The sequence below is a fragment of the Topomyia yanbarensis genome, chromosome 3 (assembly GCF_030247195.1).
Source record: "Topomyia yanbarensis strain Yona2022 chromosome 3, ASM3024719v1, whole genome shotgun sequence".
In the NCBI taxonomy this organism is placed as follows: Eukaryota; Metazoa; Arthropoda; class Insecta; order Diptera; family Culicidae; genus Topomyia; species Topomyia yanbarensis.
Genome location: NC_080672.1, coordinates 299,909,598 through 299,934,538, shown reverse-complemented (window position 1 = coordinate 299,934,538; position 24,941 = coordinate 299,909,598). Strand labels below are relative to the sequence as shown.

Below are 24,941 nucleotides of genomic sequence, written 5' to 3'. Positions count from 1 at the left end.
CCAGGAGCCCCGCGTCGTCCTAAGACGGCCCTGCCCCACCTTACCCCACCCAAAAAAGGTACAGGTGCAGCTCGTGATATGTGCATTGGAAACCAAAAAAGTTTCTAATTTACGTAAGTATATCTTCTACATAAAATTAATAAAATGGAGACACTCGTGAAAGTGTAACTTTTGCGGAAATTGCGTTTTTTGAGAAGAATACTTAACTTAAACGCGCTGAAGAAATATTGAAAACCGGGTTTTTAGAATAATATTATAGAATTTTGTGTAAAAGAGTCAATTCTGACAAGAACAACTCTTGTTTTGTTCCAATTGATCAATACTTTCTGTGTTCTAAAGAATCTTAAAACTGAAATATAGAACAAGCGCGAAAAAAACGTGTGGACGAATTAGTGGTATTCCTCAGTACTACCTTCGTCTGTGCGCTCGTATAACTGTATAGCACTCGAATGTGTTCCGCTGTATATTTTCGAAAATATTTTAAATAGGGTACTAAAATTGCTGTCATATATGTTAGACAGCAATTTAAGTACCTAAGTAATAATTTTTTTCGATTTTATCGCTTTTGTAAAATAGGCCGCCATCTTAATAAATTTATCAACTACTGCTCTCCAATACATCCCAAAATTACTCGTGTACAACGGCTCAATATCATAACGATATTCTATTTTCCCCACTTGACAACTTAATTGAGCAATCCAGCAATTGGTGCCTATAATAACTTCCATTGCAATCCGCAGTGCTACGGTAAATCCAAAACCACAAAAAACTTGCCTCTGAAAGCGTTCATAATATAATCCGCTCACAGCTGAAGTTGTAGTGATTGATTACAAAAATAAACTACGGCTCCAACAGAGATAAATCCGATGGCAATAGTAAAGAACCATAAAAAACAATTCCATCTATATTGGTTACCAGAACTGCTGTTTGTACAATGTGACACGCTATTTAATGTGTTACTCTAACTTTGATGATTTATTCCAAGCTTTAGCTTTTGTCTATTTAAAGTAAACAGTAAATCGTGTCCCAGTCTGCAACTATGACGGTGAGTAAACATTTTGAAACGATTAATTTAGATTAATTTGTATATTTTTTTCCAAACCAGGCTCTGCTTTGACTAGATAAGCCAACAAAATAACTAACGTTGAATTTTTTTTGGCACGGAACTCCTCTCGTAACTAAAATTCCGGGAATCGTCTCCCGCATTAAAGCCAATAGCTCCACGGTCGCTCATGTTAAAGACATTATTATCTTTTTCATCTACTCAAAAAGGCAGTACCCTACTTAGTGCCGTTATCTCAGGTCCTCACCCTTTACATTGGCTTTGCATCAGATAATTTTAATGAAAAAATATTTTGCCACTAGCAGTCATGACACTTATCCTTACCTCTTTCGTTAGTTCATTTTCGTTCGCTCACTTTTTCGACGGCAACGACACCGACGATGACGACGACGACGACGACGCCGGCCAACGACTTAACATTACTGAAAGGCTCACGTCGTCATCACTTACCGCATATCTACCTATCACCCGTTCCCAGGAAACACTTTCCAAAAGGATCCCCTACCAACCTGCCTACCCGACCGCTTGGGAGACTGCAATGCAGAGACCGGTCCTCGTGGAATGCGATGTGTGGCATTCAAACAGGATGTCACATTTCATCGTCTCCATCAGGATGCTCAAGGCCATTTGCTTCCTTCCTTTTAAGATTGCCGGAGGTTCGGTACTATTTTGCAACCGGATCTGCTGGAAGAAGGTACCAAGTGTGCTTTGATGAACTGGCAGCATCTTCAGCATAAAAGATAAGAACGCGCGCTGACTGACTGTCCGGGAGAGGGGTGTGAGTTTGTTTTCAATTTCATGACTGATAAGATAGTTAGTTATACAACCGGATAAAGGTAGCGGTGGAGTTACCTTCAGATCCGTTTCGTATGAGAATGCGACCATAATTCATACAAAACATTTCAGGAACATGGAATAATCATTTTCGAATTCTGAACGGTATTAGTAAACGCTTATCAATTTTCGCTGTTTGAGTTTGCAAGTTGTTCCACCATCCGGAAGTCGTGTTAATGGTGTCTCAAGCGAGCAGCCGCTGGTGTTCAAAAACAGTTTCGCTGGAGTTTCTAAACGAGGTGCATTCAGTATACTAACGTGACTGCCGGAAGGTAAATATGAAAACATGTGCAACCAAAGTGTTGCCAAGATGTATCTAAGGTGATAAATGATTGGTTCCGCGCAGACTCACCATTTGCTATTGAAAGCATTCAGTCCAGTTTTTGGTTGCCTCTTTCGTAGGTGAACTTATTTTTGTCGAACATAGGTGCGTCCAGCTTCTCGTACTAATTCAAGTTCACATCAGGGTAGTTTCCGCAGTCTGGGTCAAGTTGATGGTTGAGGAGGTTGTTTCAGCGGACGATTCGACAAGGAAATTCGGCTACGATTTCAGCGAATGATTTTGTGTTTAATTTATATTCGTCATTTGTTGTAACGCTTCGTTCACGAATTATTCTAAGCGAATGATTTATTCGGTTAAGGTAAAAATTAGTAAATATATAAAGACATGAGCTCTGTCAGGCTCATGTTGATTACAAACAATAACGTTCAGAAATTGTCCTAATTCTTGCTGACTATAAAGGGACGTTCTCGTTACGATGGGATCCAAATTTTGTTTTTGACATTGAAGATTCACAGCGGCGGTAGAGTTATGTTTATCAGCAGACTGTAAGTGAAATTTACATTGAGGGCGTGCAGCATCTTGTATTGCTTCGGAAGTACATATACCCTTCTTGGCTTTACCTGACACAGAAGAAGTCGCCGATTCGTCAGGTAGACCGAGATCGCCTGCCAAGGTGCAAGCAGTTGGACATACGAGTTTATCCGGGATAGCTTGGTGCTACTGTCCACCACCAGATGGATTCTTCTCCGCAGCAATCCTGATGATTAGTCGTCGAATTTTTAAATTGGTGACAAATTCACGGAAGTAGATGTTCTTCGGCCAAACTGGATTATATTCAGTCATTCTTAATAGATTTCAGGGAACTGTCGTCAGGCACTATGTCGCAACAACGCGAAGACATTCAAAGGAAATTAGCATTTGAGAATAAGTCAGCACAGCCGTTGCACATCCAGAATAGATTCCGTTGGTGGGTTCCCAGGACGTTAAATAAATATTATAAATCGATAACCTTTAGTCCTACAAGCTCAAATTCTTCAACAAAATTCTTCACTATGAGTATTTATAAAACTTTGTCGAAGACACCAACTTTCTCGTCAGTATAAAAAGTTATTTTTTTAGTTCGATCATAGTAAGCCATGTCTAATTTCAATTATTATCAAATTGTGGGGAATATTCATACGAACAATTCTTCCAAAGACACCCTGTGAATATATTCGATGGTTTGGCCTCTAGTGAATTAAGTTCACATTTTTGCCGTTTCCTACCACTGTGCAACGCTCCTAAAGTTTGTATGGGATTTTTCGACAATTTACATGGAGAAACCCCACTATCTCGTGAATATAAGAAAGATAATTCAATTGTCTATAACTTTGTCGAAGACTGTTAGTCAATCCGGCTTTGTTGAAAGAAGTTATTGAACTTTTAACGAAGTGATATCTGAGTCAGATTTAGTGGTTTTGTATCAGTACTCGATTTCTTAGAACTAAACATTTTTCTGAAATAACGGTTAGGTTTAGCTCAATAGTATATTCAGAAGAATTATTGTAAATAATACGAGTCATATTTTGGTTAGAAAATTTTAGTTTAATCTGTGACCGCACAGAGGGAGCCAACACTAACTTTTCATAGAAGAGAGATAGAATTTCGACATGTTCGGAAGAATTACTGGAAAATGCCCGTTCTATAACTTTGTAGAAGGCACCTAATTTCTTTCTCTCTCCGTTGAAAAGTTAGTGTTGGCGCCCTCTATGCGGTAACATGTAGAGCTAAAATGTTCTAACCGAAACATGACTCGTATTATTTACTATAATTCTTCTAAACAAACTATTGAGTTAAATCTAACCGTTATTTCACAAAAATATTTAGTTCGCGGGAACCGAGTACTGATACACAACTATGCACTGCTAGGCCCAATGCAAAACTGACTCAGACATCACTTCGTTAAAAGTTTAATAACTTCTTTTAACAAAGCCGAATTGACTAGCAGTCTTCGACAAAGTTATAGACAATTAAATTATCTTTCATATTTTCACCTACAGTGATGATACGATGCGTACTGTGCCGCCTGGCGGTGAAAATGTGAGGTAGTGGATTTTCTCCATGTAAATTGTCTAAAATTTCAGGAGCGTTGGTCCAGTAGTTAGACTTATCCGATTTCCTTCAAATTTGGAACAAGTACTCCTGGTGGGACTAGAAATCGGCTCAGGGTGGGCCGTTAGGGGCCATTTTTTCTTGTCACTCTAGTGCACATACATACATACATACATACATACGTACCTACATACATATAGACATTGTCCCAATTTATCGAGGTGAGTCGATTGATTTTTGAGATTCAGCCCTCCGGGCCGCGGAAAGAGTTTTCAAAGTTTGAGCGATTCCTATACATTTCTTTTGTAAGAAATGTAATTAGGTATGCTGAGTAAGGCTCTACAACAACGACCCAATCATAAATTATGAGCAAAAATCAACCTATTTCATTCCCTTATAAGCTGGATAATAAAATTGATAATTTTTGTATGCATAGAATATAATTTTTTAGAAATTATATATTTTTTTTCACTCTAAGGAGGAAAATTGGGGAAACACCAAATTTCTCACCAGGGCGAAAATTTGTTTTTGGTAAAACCGTGCTAAATGCTCCATAGTGCTTTCCCATAAGCCTGCTAAGCCAAGACAAGTTTCGGCTTCACTGTGTCTCATCGGCATAAACAGTACTTCTGCTCGAACGGGACATCACGTTTGATCAATCGTTCGATTGAAACACAAAGTGTGTTTTAGTTTTTAGGGATTTGCGTCAAACTGGTGCTAATCTTTTCCGACAAAAAGTTAGTGTCGGTTTCTGATGAGGCGAAGCCGAAACGCAAACATGTAACAAGCTCTTAATTGTTTATTCAATTTTGACTGATTTTGCTACCAAAAATTTAATAAAAATATTCATGAAAGATTCCATTTTTGGGAAAATCGAATTCCATAGGTTCCTATCTCTGCTTTCTTCAAAGAGAAAGGCGTTTTTTTCATTTTGAATGAAGAGTATAAAACGTTTCTCGGCCTCGCAGAAGAGCATAGTGGATTGCATTTTTCTTTTGATGTTGATGTTCGTCAGCAGCAACACCCCACCGCGCAGTTTCAGCGGAAAACTTTGCATCCGCTTTGCTGCATCTTCAACATTTTGGCAGTTTTTTAAGTTCAGTTGTTCTATGTACGGAATTGTTTTCTTATCGTTTGAGATGCCTTTCGAAAAAAAAGGAAACTGTTAAATAATTTCACTAAAATAATATAAATCTAAGTAACAAAACCACTTACCATCAGGACAGCAACAAATGTATGCATGCTCACGGTGTAGTAATAAACCAGTTGGGGAGAAGGAAATAGGAGAATTTATACGTAGCCATTCTCTTGCCTCGTTAAGATAGTCCATGTTTCTCATAAGATATTCGGAATTATTGGACCGTGAAGAAATTACTGATATTTTTTTTATAAAATTCCTCATTTTGTTGAGTTTTAACTATTTCAGCTACGTGATAAGCATCAATTCGTCCATTCATGAACTTTTCTCTATCTGCAAATTCCATTCGCTTTTCAATAAAATCCCTCTCTACAGTTGTTTTCTAGAATGATGTTAGAGATAACCTATTAGATTCATATTATTAGTAACAAATAGCTTATTTGTTTGTTTGCTGATTTTTCTTTTGTGTTTCTACATATTGAGCAATTCCGTCCATTACATTCTTATTGATTTTAACAAAACTGCGTAATGTAGTTGCTACCAAAGAATGCATTTTTATTAAAATTATTTGATTTGTATCTTAAATATATTTACTAGGCATTACGTAACTTATCCTTTCATATGGCCGGCTGGGGTCCACTAGGAGGTTGTTAACAGTCTATTATCATTCTCCGGACAAAACCAGCTTAGAGGCCGTGTGGCATCCGGCGGGTTGAAATTTCTCAACTGAGAATTGATCAACTAGGTTCCTTCTTTCATGTCGTAAGAGACGACTTAAAACAAGAGTCCTCAAGTCAAGGTGTTTCTCCGTTGCCGAGGACTGAATGGCTGGCAGGACTAAAACATGCCAGTCGAGCATGGAGTATCGTGGATCTTGCCCTTGCTGTGCTAAGCGAATCTTTGACACAGTGGACGTTTGTTTCTTCGCAAATCGTGGAATACAAATGGTGGTCATGCCCCTAATACCCATTTCGGGGTCCGGGTTAGGCGTCTATAAGCCAACGTGTTTGGTATCTTCTAGTTTATGTACCATAGGTGCTGATACTAGGTACAATCTATTGGATTGTGTTTTAGACACAGAAAAATCGACTCGCCGGAGAAGTGAAAATGTATATATTATGTTATAGCGAAAAGTAAAAGAGCAGAAAAAGTCACACTTGATTTATTTCCATACATAGCAAGAAGCAAATCATTGCTGATTTGCACACTCGAATGTAAAATTTCAATGTCTGGCCATTCAATATTCTGCATCATTGATTGAAATATATTTTTATGTTCACCCTTTTTCGATGGTCAATGTCGTAATACATCGCCCGCACGGCACGAGATGTATACTCCCAACGTTTGCTACACGTATAATACACTTTCGCATACTGTGAACAATGGATGCAAATCGGTCAACTACTGGAACCAGCATTTTCCACTATTTACGGTTTTCTATACAGTAATTGTGTAAACAGTCGATTATGTTCAATCGTTTAGACTTTAGTTACCAACTCAATCCAATCGTAATGAAATAGGTGGATATGACGAACTTTATTTTGGTTTTATTTTCTATTTTATAATTATGTCCATTTTTCGTTGGTTTATTTATTGTGCGCGCGAAAAGAATAACAAACACACGGTTGTCAACATGGGCGGACATTCAAAAAATTATCAAATCGATTTTACAAAATACACCACTCAATTCTTGCTGTAAATAATCATGTAGTCTTATCAGAATTAGCTTTAGTGAGGTCTTGACCAGGAGGTGAGCTAATTTGGAGTCAATCCGTCAAACCGTATCTCAGTTAGGAGCTGTGAAAGAGTACTATGTTTTGATTGCCCATACGATTTTCGATTTTTTCGATGCACTATTTTCAAAAATACACCACTACGACATAACTCAACGGTCAATGCTCTAATTAGTCTAGAAGGATTCGTAATCGTCTAATTTAGGAGGTAAGCTATTCCGGTTGTGCAAAACGTTAGACTATTTTGAGAATTTTGAAGACATATGAAAATCGCAATTTGTTCTAAGTCCCAATAAGGTGGCCCCTTAATGAATTTAGATTACCAATAAAGTCATTTCGTCTCATCAGAAAGCGACACTAACTTAGCGCCGGAAAAACTTAACGCCGACTTGACGCTTCATCCCAAACCGGAAACACAATTTGTGTTTCAAATCAAATGGCTGGTCAAACGTGATGTCCCGTTTGAGCAGAAGTTATGTTATGCCGGTGAGCCACAGCGGAACCGAAACTTGTTTTGGCTTAGCAGGCCAATGCGAAAATACTTTGCTATATTTCTTCCTAAGGAGGAAAAATTGAAGAAACACAAAAATGTCTCCCTAGGAAGATTTTTTGGTGAAACCACTCTTTGTGCGTGTCGGCAACGCACCTATAACTTTATTAAGTTGGGATTTGTGCCCTTCACGTGTAAAGAGGGGTTTCACTAAAAAGTTTCGTCCTAGTGATTTTTGTGTTTACACAATTTTTTCTCCTTAGGCAGACATATAGCATAGGATAGTAAAAATTTCTGAAGTGGCCCCACCGTTTTTCACAAAGTGGTAAAATTTGCAAAATATGTTTTAACTTTTTAATTAGGTACCGGTGAACGTCTTCGTGAAATGTTTTGTCGTTATTCGAAATATTTATAACAGCTTTTGTTAATTGAAAATTTATACACCTTTTTATTGTAGTATTTTTTACAGCAAAAGTTAAATTGCACCAATCTTCATTGGTGGTTTAACATATGTTTAGTCTAGAATGCGTTTTGAGCTGCTTAATTCAATGAAGTCAAAACTGTCCATATTAGCGATTTGTGTAGAAAACACCATCTTTTGTCAATATTATTTTTGAAGAAAATTGATCATTGTACCATAGTATTCCTTGTATTGATGTTAGTCATGTCCAATGGGTCTCCTTTGAAATTTAGCGTCATACTTTCTTTGGCAAAGTTGTTGTGCTTTCTTAGACCTACAATTTAGAGTAATGAGATATTCAATTAGTTGAGCTGTGCCGCCAGGGGTGCTTTAAAAGAGAATAAATAAATCGAACCTTTCATCGAGAATGTGACTACCGTTGAGTGGGTTTAACATGAAATATATCGAAACACTATTTATTTTGAGCGGTGGTATCTTAGAAAAAATTGTCTAGAAAGCCAAAAGCTTCTGGATGTTGGAAATAATAACTCGGAATTGTCCCACCAGGCGGCGCTAGTGCGAATGCAAATGTTCAACTAATGTCAAAATCATTCTTTATCTCAATAACGAGAGCGTTTAGAGGGGTACAAGAATAGGTAAAGGGCTACGCGATTATGGACAAATCAAATTGGAATATATCCACCAGGCGGCGCTAGTGAGTATGTACTATTTTTCAAATTCTTTATCTCTAGATCGTGATAATTTAGAAGTGTGGTGTCTTCGGTAATATTCATCAACGGGTCGTGTGCTACCCGAAGGCGAATAGATAAATTCAGAATTCAGCCACTAGGCAGCGCAAGGGAGAATACAACTTCTAGTACATGTTAGGTGATGTTTTGTCACGAAAACTTAATAACTTCGGTAAAAGATGTTTTCCGTAAAATTTCTAAAGGACGACAAGGGCTGTTTGATAATGTAATTGTTAGGTTGGATACCGACTAGGGGGCGCTAGTGCGCATACATCTTTTTATTTCAGTATCTCCACATGATGGTAATTTAGAAGGGTGATGTCTTCAACAAAACTGCTCGCGATGTCAAGGACTACTCGGCGGTGACAGATTAATTTGGTATACTCTCACTATGCGGCGCTAGTGAGCGTACAAGCTTCAATGAACGGTAGATTGTAATATATCCCAAAAAAATAATAATTTAGGAAGATGTTTTCAACAAAATTCTTGAGGAGGTGCAGGGCTACCCGACACTTGTGAGCTAGTAAAAATTTTGATATTCAAAATGGATCATTTTTCAACAATATTGCAATGATCTTTAATTTGGAGGGTATTTTGTTGTAAGATGAAAACCAGTTGTTTTGGACGTTTTCAATGCATAGGAAGGTCCGCCAATGTCTCAAGAAGGAAGACTTTTCAACATTTTGGGAATGGATTTCGTCGAGGGATTCCATGAGAAACCGGCCGACCGCAAAATATGACCATCGTCGATTCGAACGAAACTTTGCAGGTGTGTTCGCTGTATGAATCTCCATGATATTCTCTAGCAATTGGAATATTTTGATACAAGAGTAATTTTTCAAAAGGACGTAAACGTTTCTACGTGCATGAATTTCAAAATTTTTTTGTTCGATTACTGTATTTTATACAGCAAAACTATCTGAGAACAAGTTACAGGGAATGAATACTTCTGTCCGAAAAAAATATACACTGAAAAAAATGTTTTGTCATTTTTGAAAAAAACAAAAATTTATGATAAAAATTTAAATTTCGAAAAAACCCATTTTTTTAAATTTTTTATATTTTGTTACCAAAAACCTAAAGAGAAAAGGAACATTTTGAATGTGATTGCATGATGGAGAAAAAATCGTTAAAAAAGTTTTTCTAACAATAACTTCGTACATGTTTTTAAATTTCATACTAATTGACATAGCAATTAAAATATATTTCAACCATAGGGTCTGTTAAACTATATAGCTGAATCATATGTTGGTTGTTTTCATGTAACTTTAAAATGTTTCACAATATCGCCTTGATGTCAAAGAGAAAGTTGCAGGAAAGTTTACGGGCCTTTTGAAAAACCTATTATTGTTGATGGAGAAACGCGACTAACTTATGAAAAGGTCGTAATAAAACAAAATAATTGTGTTGTTAAAACAAAAGTTAAAATATCTCGAGAACTACTACATTTTAGAAAATTTTTGTTAAGAGCATTTCGATTTAAAATGGCGTTTAGAATCATATTCAAAAAGAAAATTGTATTTTTGACTGCAAATAGTAAGATTTATAAAAAAATGTCAAAAGTTGTTTTTTTATTGAAAGCTTCTCCAGAATCCAAATACACTAAAAAAGTTGCTTTTACGTGTTTTAAAGACATTAAATTTTTGACATTTTTTGGTGGGGTAACGCGGAATAACTTTTAAAAAGAGCATAATTACACGAATTAATTGTTTTTGAAGGAGCAAAATTTCAAATATCTCGAAAACTATCGCATTTTGGAAGATTTTTGTTAAATGCATTTTGATTTTAAATGGTGCTTAGAATTATATTCTGTAATAGAATTACAATTTTGTATGTCTATTAGTATGAAATTTAAATAGATGTGCGAAGTTATTGTTAGGAAAACTTTTTTACCGATTTTTTCTCCATCATGCAATCACATTCAAAATGTTTCTTTTCTCTTTGGGTTTTTGGTAACAAAATATAAAAAATTGAAAAAAATGGGTTTTTTTCGTAATTTAAATTTTTATCATAAATTTTTGTTTTTTTTGAAAAATGACGCAACATTTTTTTCAGTGTATATTTTTTCAGACAGAAGTATTCATTCCCTGTAACTCGTTCTCAGATAGTTTTGCTGTATAAAATACAGTAACCGAACAAAAAAAATTTGAAATTCCTTCACGTTGAAACGTTAACGCCTTTTTGAAAAGTTGCTCTTGAGTCAAAATAATCTTATTACCTGTGGAAAATATTTAGTCTTGCATGAGAACATCTACTTCCGTGAATTTGTGACCAATTCAAAAATCCAACGACCTATCATCAGGATTGCGGCGGAGAAGAATCCATCTGGTGGTGGACAGTAGCGCCAAGCTGTTCCGGATAAACTCATCTGTCCAACTTCTTGTATCCCGGCGAGCGATTTAGGTCTACCTGGCGAATCGGCGACTTCTTCTGTGTCAGGTAAAGCCAAGAAGGGTATATGTCCTTCCGAAGCAATACAAGATGCTGCACGCCCTCAATGTAAATTTCACTTACAGTCTGCTGATGAACACAACTCTACCGCCGCTGTGAATCTTCAATGTCAAAAACAAAATTTGGATCCCATCGTAACGAGCACGTCTCTTCATAGCACATTCGGCTCTACAACGATCACAGAAGGACTAAGCACTCTATGCTATGCTGGTATGACTCATCGCACCCTGGGACGCACTGCAGCTAGCACTATGGAAGCCCTTGATCCCCCTGCCACAGTCGAGCCATTGCAGCCAGCGTTCACCAGTCGTCACGGTCCTGTGTGCAGGAGTGGTGAAGGGGTCTTCCAAATCGATACCAACGGCAATCAATCGCGGCATTCAAACCTACAAATATATTACCAGAATGCCGGTGGTATGAATTCAGTAATCGAAGATTATCTGGCAGCAAATTCGGATGAATGCTTCGACATAATCGCCCTCACAGAGACGTGGCTTAGCGATAGCACTCTGTCAGTGCAAGCATTTGGTGCCAACTACGATGTTTTCCGAACTGATCGCAGCTCACGCAACAGTCTCAAAGCTACCGGTGGCGGGGTACTTGTGGCTATCCATCGTCGATTGAAAGCGCAACTGATTGACGATACTTTGGGGGTCTGTGTCGAGCAGGTGTGGGTGCGAATCAAACTGGCTGGTTACGCACTTTATCTTTGCGTGGTTTATCTTCCACCGGACCGCACTCGCGATTCGTCATTGATTGATTCACATACTGAGTCACTGGAACGGATTTCCGCTCAAGCAAGCCCGGTTGATGAGATCCTGATTGTTGGTGATTTCAATTTCTCCGGATTAAAATGGCGCTCTGCTTCTGACGGATTTATGTTCGCTGATCCCGAATTGTCATCTTTTCATGCTGGTATCACCAGTTTGCTTGACTGCTACAGTCTAAATCTGCTGCGCCAAACGAATAATGTGGTGAACGAGAACAACAGAATCCTTGATCTCTGTTTTTCGAGCAAATCTGACTACGCGCCAAAAGTTACCGCAGCACCGTTCCCCCTGGTAAAGACTGTTAGACATCACCCTCCCCTGCATATATTGCTTGAAGCGATTCGAGTGAAGCATGACTGCAATGCTTCTGACACCGTCAGCTATAATTTTAGAAAAACCAACTATAATAGCATTATTGACTTCCTGTCGAATATCCACTGGACTGAAATTCTCGACAATGATGATGTCAACGTTGCAGTGCAGACCTTCTCCAATGTTATGAGCTATGCTATCGATCGCTATGTACCCAAAAGAAGTGGCCTTCAATCTAAGCACCCAGCGTGGTACACTGCCGAGCTGAGACGGTTAAAAGCGACTAAAAGAGCAGCTCTGAAGAAGTACTCCAAGTTTGGGGGCTACGTGCTGCGACAACACTACGTTCATGTTAACCAAGTCTATAAAAAGACATCGAAGCGTTGCCATGCCGATTACTTGCGAAACGTGCAACGTAAGTTGAAGTCCGAACCTAAAACATTCTGGAAGCATGTAAACGAGCAAAGAAAGGAATCCGGGTTGCCTTCAACGATGAGCAATGGAGGACGTATGAGCTCTAGTTTACAGGAGATCTGCCAACTATTCTCTGAAAAGTTCGCGAGTGTTTTCTCCAACGAGAAGCTGACACCGACCCAGGCTTCACGCGCGGCTCTCAATGTACCTCAATCATACCAGTCTTTGAACTCTATCAATATCGACAATAATATGGTACAACTGGCGGTTAGGAAAATGAAGGCTTCAACCTCGGCAGGCCCAGATGGTATACCAACTATTATTCTAAAAAATGCTCTGCCGGTCTAATTGAACCTCTTTGTCATCTGTTTCAATTGTCGCTAACAACCGGAGTATTTCCCGAACTCTGGAAATCCTCCTTCATGTTTCCAATTCACAAAAAAGGTGATAAAAAGGTAGTTGACAACTACCGTGGTATTGCAACGCTAAGCGCAGTTCCTAAGCTGTTTGAAATGGCTGTGTTGGAACCCATCTCCAGCCACTGCAAACAGTATATCTCCGAGACTTAGCATGGATTTATGCCGAAACGTTCAACATCTACGAATCTTCTGTCGTTCACAACATATGTTACAGATGCTATGTCGGACGGCCTTCAAACTGACGTTATCTACACGGACCTTTCAGCTGCTTTTGACAAGATAAATCACGCTATTGCAGTGGCAAAATTGGATAGACTCCGCTTTGGTACTAATATTCTCCGTTGGATGCAATCGTATCTCAGTGATCGTCGTCTAGCAGTCAAGATAGGTGATTGTGTATCCGAAGAGTTCTGTGCTTCATCTGGTATTCCGCAAGGCAGCCATCTCGTTCCATTGATTTTTCTTCTGTATTTCAACGACGTTAACTTTTGTTTAGAAGGACCACGGTTGTCTTTCGCCGACGACCTCAAGTTATACCATAGAATCCGGAATACTGATGATGCAGCTTTCCTTCAACGCCAACTGGAAACCTTTGCGGAATGGTGCGAGATCAACCGAATGACCCTAAACCCCAAGAAATGTACGGTCATTACGTTCTCGAGGAAAAAAACGCCAATGCGATTCAATTACTGTCTAGCTGAATCCACAATTGACAGAGCGAATTGCGTCAAAGATCTCGGAGTTTTTCTCGATGAACAACTGACGTTTAAACAGCATATCAGCTATATTGTCGCAAAGGCATCACGCTGTTTGGGGTTCATAATGAGAATATCTAAGCACTTTTCAGATATTTACTGCTTGAAATCTCTCTACTGCTCACTCGTTCGATCAACTCTGGAATATTGTTCAGTTGTGTGGAACCCTCATTATCTCAACGGTGTCCATCGAATTGAGACAGTACAGCGCAGATTTGTTCGGTTTGCCCTTCGTCGATTGCCTTGGAGCAACCCTCACCAGCTGCCAAGTTATGAAAGCCGGGGTTTGCTTATTGGACTCGATACATTGCAAGTGCGACGGGATCTATTCCGTGCTATGACGATTTCGGATATTTTGCAAGATCGCATTGACTGCCCCGAGCTTCTCAGTGCGATAAACATGAATGTTCGCCCTCGCGCCCTTCGCAATAATTTATTCCTCCGATTACCTCTTCGCCGGACTAACTATGGAGTAAACGGTGCCATCATTGGTTTGTAGCGGACCTTCAACAGAGTTTCATCCGATTTCGATCTTCACATTCCACGTAGCAGATTACAATTTGACTTTTTAAATAGATTAAGAAATTATCATTAGGACCACACTGTGTCTGTTGATATTAATTAATTATAAATAAATAAATAAATTATAAATAAATAAATAAATGACGGTGAAACGTGTAAAGTTTCATTGGAATCTAAGATGGTCGGTCACGATTTTAAAGATTTTCGGACGGATCTTCGTGGAATTCCTCCATTGCAAGTCAAGTTGTTGGCAGTTGAAAATCAATAGTTTTGGACATTTTCAATGCGCATGGGAGTCACAAGCGCCGGACAGCCCTAAACTTCCTCGTGAATTTTGTTAACCCTCCGACACTCGCGCCGTTGTATTTAGTGCAACACCTTCAGAAACTCTAACGAAGTCTTCTTTCAGCACCAGTGGCTGCTCATTCGGGGGGCCATTCACGCGAGTGCTGGAGGGTTAAAAACATTTTTCTAAATTATCATTTTTTGGGATATATCAGGGGGAAGTGGGCCAATACGGACAACTGGCCAATTCGGACGCCTGGCTGTTTCTCAGCTAAGGTAATACAGAGAAAACCCGTTTTTATCAGTCCCTTGGTGAATTTTAGGCTGATAAAACAGGGACATTCCAAAAATCGGGACATATATTTTTCTATCTTTTTATGAAACCGAAGCTCTTAAAGTATTCCTCTATAGTTTCTAGATTTAGCCTCATAACCCTTTCTGATTATTTTGATTAAATTTACCTTAAGGAGTCTAACAGTGCAAAATTCATAAAAATAATAAAAAAATTATTTTTGCATATTTCGGATCTCTAAGATAAGAACTGCTTAACCCTCTAGTTCCCAGCACCGCCACTAGGCGGTTTCTTTAAAAATCTAAATAAAACTTCTGAAACATGATTGTATGTTGTCATCCGCACTAGTATTTCTTCCCAACGCTCACACCTTTCATACACACACATTGTTTGAATAATCGTAGCTTTCTGTGAAAGGCAATTGAAGCTCCAAGTTGAAAATTCGAGGAAAACGTGGGAAAAAACTATTTTGTGTTTAGTGATAATCTTCATTAAACAAACTATTTTTGGAAATTTTAATATCTAAAAAAAAATTTTGAGTAGCCTGTTAGTAGCATTTTACTGTAGATGTGAATTGGTTTAGTGGAATAATTCGGAAGTTTAGCTTTTTTGGTAAAACACTTTGCCCGCCTAAAGGCGGTGATGGGCACCTGAGCAAAAAAAAGTTCAGTCTTTTGTGATTACTTATCGTACCGAAACTAGCTTTATGTGCAATTTTAGCTGAAAAGAAGCATGTTTTAAAATCTTTGGGTGAATGCTGCTGTTAGAATATGGATGTCCTTATCATTTCATTATATTTAGGGGAGTCTGGGGTAAGTTGGCGGAATCTTTTTTCTCCTTTTGTATTAGACATATGGCGCTATTTATAATCCTGCACTTCAATTACTGTGTAATACATTCTCCCATGTACTTATGTTGCATTACATTCTGTTTCGTTCACGTTAAGCGTTAAGTTTTCGAGCATATTAGAGTTAAGAGCCCATTTTAGTCGTATTCGGGAGGGTGCCTCACCATTTCAATAATTACTCGGAATATAATTGATGCAATGCGTATGAATTGGCACCAGTATCTTTGCTTTCTAATGCGTTGAACAAAGATGGCTAGCGCTGCTCTAACCACCGGCTTCACATGTTTAGGGCGAAAATAGGCTCATTACCCTAGGTGAAGTCTTTAAATTTTAGCATTTTTGTTATTTAAAGCTAGTTCAAAGCTATTCCACGAATGATTAGATTTTCCGATAGCGCGCGAAAAGAACTTTCCGTGGCCGTATATACAATATACGTAACCACAAACAAAATTTGTTCTTTTTTGTTTGTTTACTTCGGAATTTCACCTGAAGAATCTCGAAAATTCTTTTTTACTCGATCTTCTCAAATTAAAAAAATAAAACATGATAAGTGAAACCATCGCCAGTAGACACTGGTCTCCCCTACTATAAATTAGAAGCCAATAATTAAACAACCAAAGCACTAGAGAAATACTCCTTAGCTTTGGTAATTTGCGTTCTGATGGAGTCCAAAATATAAACCATCTGAATTCGCTTATGTTGAAGTAACTAGAAGAATATTTTTACATTTCTTATAAAAGAAATGTATAGAATTCGCTCAAACTTTCAAGATTTTTTCCGAGGCCCGGAGGGCCGAGTCTTATATACCAATCGACTCAGCTCGACGATTTGGGACAATGTCTGTGTGTGTGTGTGTGTCTGTGTGTGTGTATGTAACGGACAAATTCTCATTCGTGTTTCTCAGCAATGGCTGAACCGATCTTATCCAAACCAATTTTAAATGAAAGAACTAAAAAACAGTATGAACGCTATTAATTTGTTTTTGATGCTGATGTTTAGTTTCCAAGATATGAATGTTTGAATGTGTAAAAATGGCGTTTTTTGCAGTTTTTTTGAATTATCTGCCGAAATCGACAACATAATTTAACAATTTATATGTTTTTAGACAGCTTTAACGAATACCTTTGGAACAAGCTATAGATTGTTGAAATCGGACTATTATCAAAAAAGATATTTAACATTAAATGCGGACGAAAGATCTTTATCATTTCCCATTGTCAGAAATATGACCAAAAACATGTAATCTATTATTAACGCCGAAACGGCTTATTTTAGGTCAATAATATCTTCAGAGAATTTAATGGAGGTAATATGCCCTTTCTTTCGATATTGTGCTTTTACTGATTAATCCTCCTATGAGTGAGATATTTTCACAAATTTTCTTGGAAGTGATTATATCGAAAAGATGTCTTCAGCAAATTTGTAGCTCTTACTTTTGCGAATAACTATACTGAAGACTTTAAATATCTATTTTGAATACTTTAAAAGTTATGGCTTGTTGTTTGTTGATTACTCTTTGTTGCCTATTTATTGTTCAATATAGTAATAATCTATTGAAATAAGCTAAACATTATTTCGATAAAACGAATTTTGTATTTAATTTTACTATCTACAACCGTTAGAGATAATCACTGAACACTTCCAAGTTGTCTGGAAGGAACTTGATAACTTATCAGTACAAAAGTGTTCATTTCTGTAAACCTTCTGACTGCAATTTTTCATCATCAATCATCATCATCGGATTGATCTGAAACATATCGGAAAATGAAAAGCGAACTAAATAGCTCCAAGCAACGGCTTAGCCAAGAGAAGGTTTTGGGGTTTAACACCATACAACCCCCCCCCCCCCCACACACCCAAAAAAATATTGGATTGAAGTTGAAAATTTATTGATGCAGACTGATTTAATTCAATATTACAATAACAATTATCTGATCCGTACATTGATAACCTGTTGTTGTAAACGTCATGAGGACTTTTGATAAATTGTCGGAATGGGGTCCTGATATGTAACTGATCTATTGGTCTTGATTTCACAGTTGTCTAATAGCATCAATATCAAATTCCTGCCTGAAAACATTCCAATAGAAAATTCCAGAGTTCTGTAATCAATCATTATCCTCAGATTTATTTTCAAATTGAGCTCGTTTTTGTAGAGATGTACTGTAATAAGGGTCTTTATTTAATAGGAAGCGAAGTTAAAATTGATTTAATGTCTATGAAACATAGAACTGCTCACCAAAAAAATGCATAACTTTTAACATTTGCTAAAAATGTTTTTGCCTTTCTCATTCACTCTAAAATTCGTCAATCTAATCCCGACCCGGAGGGCCGAGTGTCATATGCCAATCGACTGAGTTCGTCGAGATCGGAAAATGTCTGTGTGTGTATGTATGTGTGTATGTGGAAAAAATGTGACCTCTGTTTCTCAGAGATGGCTGGACCGATTTGCACAAAGTTAGTCTCAAATGAAAGGTACAACCTTCCCATCGGCTGCTATTGAATTTTTTATTGATTGGACTTCCGGTTCCGAAGTTACGAGTTGAAGAGTGCAATCACGCAGCAAATTCCCATATAAACTGAAATGAAAAATTTTCAAAATCAAATTTGTATTTTTGATGCCAAATGACTTTAAAATGCATGAAACATTGAGATGTTTGACAAAAATTGACTTCTTTGGACTTTGGTACATTTTTGCCTTTCTCATATAGAAAGGTTATGCAATCACACTAAAAATCGACAATCATACCGGCCCGGAGGGAGTATGCAGTGAGACGATGCTACTTTAAAATTAAAACTGGTTTAAAATTTCTTAACAAGTTGAAAATTTTCGGCAGGACCCGGACCTCCCGGATCTTACTATGTAATACTGAAACATCGCTTGAAACCAGCGGCGGTCAAGCGATGTTTCAGTATCTCAGTAGTATCTCAAGGTCGTGGCTGTCGACCCATTGTATGTATGTGCAATGCATTGTGCATATCGTACTGAACATGTAATATTCATTTCCACCATTGTATTGAACATAACCAGCCAAGGAATCGTAGTCTGGACAAATGAGAAAAGCACAATTGCACCACTAGGTGGATTAAGACAGGTTTTTTGGGGAATGCGTCGAGTTGAGACGAAAACGTAATATGATTAATAACGAGGATAACACTTTCCGAATGTAGAGAGAAATTTATGAAAAATGACGATTTCCATTCTATTCTAGCAGGTTCTGATCGATTTTGATGAGCATTTGATTTTTGTTGTATGACCAATTATATGTATAGGTCAAATGTTCAAAAACAGTAATTTAAGGTCAAGATAACATCATTTTGAAACCGCCAATTTCGGAGGTTTAGTATCTTCGATGAGTTTTACAAACGTTAAACAGCGCATCATTTGATAAAATAATTTTGACGGTATATCGTCCAAGAATTATTTATGGTGAATTTTCTCAGGTTAATATTCATGACTACAATAAAGTCGCAACAAATTCGCTAAAGACACGAACTCTGTTACTATTTTCTGAAAAATTAATTCTGCATAATTTTAAAACCTGAAAAATTACGGTTTCGGAATTATGCCGTTTGGACAGTAAGATCGATTTTCATCAAACCCCCACCAATTGTAAAATTGGTATTGTAAAAAAACATAAGGGCGATACTTCAATGCTGATAGGTGGGACCGAAAAAGTAAACAATCGCCAAAGGGGCGATACTATCATTTTGTCAATTTCAATAGCAAACACAAATTTTAATTTAATAATTTCAAATACTTCATGAAGTTTTGGGTTTCGATAGGATGTAAAAAACGCAATAGTTCTTAAATAGGAAATAAAATCAAGTCTGGAAATATTCACTGTTGATTTTCTTTGAATGGTGTCACTGCTAGTATCGTTTTTTTAAGAAAAAGCGTTGATTTCTTAGTTCTCAGTCGCGTTGGAAATTTGAGTAAAGTATAAACTTCAAATCGATTCAAAAAAATTCGATTTTTTTTTTCGATAGGAAAATTCAGTTTTCCCACCACAATGCATTGATTGAGGAATTTAGATATTTTATTAACAGAGCATTAGCAATAATTCGTTTGTATGTCTATTTTATGGGCCATTTTTTCGCTTTCCCATTGATTTGGTTTGAGATTTCTAGCACTGATGTTGTCCTATGCTGATTTGAGCGATTCTCTAAGTCCTGCCACTATCCCATGTAGTATGTGTTATCCAAAACATCGCGAAGCATCAATTTCTAAATGTTCTCAAATGATATAATATCCGAAGAGAGTGATAAGAGTTATAAGAAATGTCTCATCACACTGTTAGGTGGATTAAAAGCGTTTTTTTTGTTTTTTTTTCGCCCAGGTGCCCAACACCGCCTCTAGGCGTCCTACTTATTTTAAGGCTTTAATGAAAAATCCATTGCTTACATGAATTATCAACATTATTTTCGTTTTTCTCATCACGAAACCCACCTACAAAAGTTTTTTCAAGCCAAATAAAAATTTGGTCACTAGAGGGTTAAGAATTTACTCGAATTTAAGTTGTTTCGTCTGCTAGATCCCATCAAACTACCAATTTTCATACAAAGCTGATAAAATCGGGTCAAAAAGCTGTTAAAATGGGGGGGTAGGAGATAAAATCGGGAGCTGATAAAATCGGGTTTTAACTGTATTATGAAAAGCGTATTTCATGTCTGTCATGCAGCTCTGTTCTATCTCACAAAATTTTGCTGCTCTCATTTTTCGTGTGCGGGGGCTAGGGGCGAATGTTGCTTCGGAGCGCTTTTTTTTAAATGTGTAAGCCGAAAAACAAGATTTTTGTTGGCAAAAACAATTAATTAAATCAAGTGCATTATCGTGATTTGTATCTGACGGATAATATCTCTTATTTAATGCCTTGTTTTGGGCGAGACTAGCAACTGTTTTCGTTCAATCGGTGTGTGAAAGATAGAATATGGGTTGGTCCAATTCGGACCTTTTGTCGTATATACAATCTGATGCGCGATTGCGAAAAACCGTTTGAGAGGAGAATGTGCGCAGTCGTTCGAACTTTCAGGAAAACATAAGTTTTTGCAAATCCGTTGACAGATTTCGATGTTATAGCTCATAACCTATTTTTATGTAATTTGGACCAGCTTATTGTATATTTGTTTCAAAGTTTTATACATCGAAGAGAATTTTTCAATACAAAATTTAGTGAAATTCAAATAGCCAAAAACGAATTCATTTCTATTGCGAAAAACTGATACGAAATGGGTGGTCTGAATTGGAACAAGGTTGGGGTAATTTAGACCTTTCATGTACTTTTGCGCAGAACCGTTTTTACACAATACGGTAAAAAATCGGGAAAAACTCGCCTTAGTTTTTTCTAAGGCGACTTTTCCGATCTTTTTTTTTATTTGTGAATCGATTGACACGTTCCAGTTACATAGCTCATAAACACTTACTAGGTCTGAATTGGAACAGTTCTCCCTACAATCTACCATGTGTTGAAAGCTTGTACGCTCACTAGCACCCCATATTGAGAGTATCCTAAACTAATCTGTCACCATCGGACAGTCCTGGACATCTCAAGCAGTTTTGCTGAAGACATCACCCTTCTAATTTGCCGTCATTTGGTGATACTAAAATAAAATGATGTATGCTCACTAGTGCCGCTTAGTGAGTGGTATTTAATTTAATCATTACATTATCATATATGTCATTGGTCGACAATGACTGGGAAGTGCGTAAGCCTCTCGTACCTGAAGGCATAAAATAGACCCCACTTGCGGTCCTTAGCTTCCTGCCCAGTAACTCCTAGCCCTGGCCTCCTCGTGGCGTCGACTGGGATACGAGTAACCTTAGTGAAGATCGGGTAACCAACCCCGGTGGGAACTTTGGTCGTATGCTGGCAGGGAAGGGGGGTTACCCTTCCTCGGAAGGTGTAAACCTGTCCTGGTGCCCAGGTGGGACCTTAAGCAGTCCTGGCACGATGGCCCACCGGCGAGACAGGTGGTTGGCGTAGGCCCTATAAGCCGCCCCTTAAAAAACCCACATAACGAACAATACAGAAGAGAATACGACCCAGAACAATCGGCAACGACCCAGGCGACGAATAAAGGATCACGATTGGAAACTCGGAACATGGAACTGCAGATCGCTCGGCTTCGCAGGATGTGACAGGATAATCTACGACGAGCTACACCCCCGCAACTTCGATATCGTGGCGCTGCAGGAACTTTGCTGGACGGGACAGAAGGTGTGGAAAAGCGGGCATCGAGCGGCTACCTTCTACCAGAGCTGTGGTACAACCAACGAGCTGGGAACCGGCTTCATAGTACTGGGCAAGATGCGCCAACGTGTGATCGGGTGGCAGCCGATCAACGCAAGGATGTGCAAGTTGAGGATCAAAGGCCGTTTCTTCAACTACAGCACCATCAACGTGCACTGCCCACACGAAGGGAGACCCGACGACGAGAAAGAAGCGTTCTACATGCAGCTGGAGCAGACATACGACGGTTGCCCTCTGCGAGACGTGAAACTTGTCATCGGTGACATGAACGCACAGGTAGGAAGGGAGGAAATGTACAGACCGGTGATCGGGCCTAACAGTCTGCATTCCGTATCAAATGACAACGGCCAACGATGTGTGAACTTCGCAGCCTCTCGTGGAATGGTAATCCGAAGCACCTTCTTCCCTCGCAAAGATATCCACAAAGTCACCTGGAGATCACCGGACCAAGTAACAAAAAATCAAATCGACCACGTTCTAATCGACGGTAGATTCTTCTCGGACATCACAAACGTCCGCACTTATCGCAGTGCGAATATAGATTCGGACCACCACCTGGTTGCAGTATGCTTACGCTCAAAACTTTCGACAGTGCATAGCTCTCGTCGAAGCCGAACGCCGCGGCTAAACATCGAGCGGCTACAAGAGGGCAGAGTGGCTCAAGAATACGCGCAGCAGCTGGAAGTGGCACTACCAACGGAAGAGCAGCTAGGCGCAGTTGTCCTTGAAGATGGCTGGAGAGATATCCGATCCGCCATAGGTAGCACCGCAGCCACTGCACTAGGTACGGTGGGCCCGGACCGAAGAAGCGACTGGTACGACGGCGAATGCGAGCAGTTAGTCGAAGAGAAGAATGCAGCATGGGCGAGAATGCTGCAACACCGCACGAGGGCGAACAAGGCGCGATATAAACAGGCACGGAACAGGCAGAACTCGGTTTTCCGGACCAAAAAGCGCCAGCAGGAAGACCGAGATCGCGAAGCGATGGAGCAGCTGTACCGCGCTAAAGACACACGGAAATTCTACGAGAAGTTGAACCGCTCGCGCAGGGGCCACGTACCACAGGCCGACATGTGCAGAGATACAAACGGGAATCTTCTCACGGACCAGTGTGAGGTGATCCAGAGGTGGCGGCAACATTACGAAGAACACCTGAACGGCGATGCAGCAGACGACGAGGATGGCACGGTAACGCACCTGGGAGCACGCGCGGAAGACATTACACTACCGGCTCCGGATCTCCAAGAAATCCAGGAGGAGATTAGCCGGCTCAAAAATAATAAAGCCGCTGGGGTTGACCAAATACCAAGCGAGCTACTAAAACACGGTGGCGAGCCACTGGCTAAAGCGTTGCACTGGGTGATTACCAAGATTTGGGAGGAGGAGATTTTACCGGAGGAGTGGATGGAAGGTGTCGTGTGTCCTATCTACAAAAAGGGCGACAAGCTGGATTGCTGTAATTACCGAGCAATCACCCTGCTGAACGCCGCCTACAAGGTACTCTCCCAAATACTATGCCGTCGACTATCACCAATTGCAAGAGAGTTCGTGGGGCAGTACCAGGCGGGTTTCATGAGCGAACGATCTACCACGGACCAGGTGTTCGCTCTTCGTCAAGTACTGCAGAAATGCCGCGAGTACAATGTGCCCACACATCATTTGTTCATCGACTACAAAGCCGCATACGACACTATCGATCGAGATCAGCTATGGCAGATTATGCACGAGTACGGATTCCCGGACAAACTGACGCGATTAGTGAAGGCGACGATGGATCGGGTGATGTGCGTAGTACGTGTCTCAGGGACGCTCTCGAGTCCCTTCGAATCACGCAGAGGGTTACGGCAAGGTGATGGTCTCTCGTGTCTGTTATTCAACATCGCGCTGGAAGGTGTAATAAGAAGAGCAGGGATCGACACGAGTGGTACGATTTTCACAAAGTCCGTTCAGCTACTTGGCTTCGCCGATGACGTTGATATTATTGCACGAAACTTTGAGAAGATGGAGGAAGCCTACATCAGACTGAAAAGAGAAGCCAAGCGCGTCGGACTTGCCATCAACACGTCGAAGACAAAGTATATGATAGGAAGAGGTTCACGAGAAGAGAATGAGAACCGCCCGCTTCGAGTTTGCATCGGTGGCGACGAAATCGAGGTGGTTGAAGAGTTCGTGTACTTGGGCTCACTGGTGACCGCCGACAATGATACCAGCAGAGAGATTCGTAAACGCATCGTGGCAGGAAATCGTGCTTACTTTGGCCTCCGCAAGACACTTCGGTCCAACAGAGTTCGCCGTCGTACGAAGTTGACCATCTACAAGACGCTGATTAGACCGGTAGTTCTCTACGGGCACGAGACCTGGACCATGCTCATGGAGGACCAACGCGCACTTGGTGTCTTCGAACGGAAAGTGCTGCGTACCATCTACGGTGGAGTGCAGATGGAAGACGGCACATGGAGACGGCGAATGAACCATGAGTTGCATCAGCTGTTGGGGGAGCCGCCCATCTGTCATACCGCGAAAATCGGACGACTACGGTGGGCCGGGCACGTAGCCAGAATGTCGGACAATAGCCCGGTGAAAACGGTTCTCAATTGCAATCCGACCGGTACAAGAAGACGTGGCGCGCAGCGAGCACGATGGATCGACCAGGTGGAAGACGATTTGCGGACCCTTCGCAGATTGCGTGGCTGGCGACGCGCGGCCATGGACCGAGTGGAATGGAGGAATCTTTTGTATACGGCACAGGCCACTTCGCCCTTAAACTGTTAATAAATAAATAAAATCATATATGTCATCCTCAGAAACTTTACAGATAATTTTATTTTCCTAAATTATTAAA

The 24,941-nt window shown here is 39.6% G+C and overlaps 1 protein-coding gene across 1 annotated transcript in view; it reads right to left on the bottom strand.

Moving 5' to 3' along the window:
* The window catches only part of LOC131693419 (NADH dehydrogenase [ubiquinone] 1 alpha subcomplex subunit 6-like), a 52,380-nt gene that overhangs the window by 26,661 nt on the left and 778 nt on the right, over window positions 1-24,941 (bottom strand). The window lies entirely within an intron of this gene.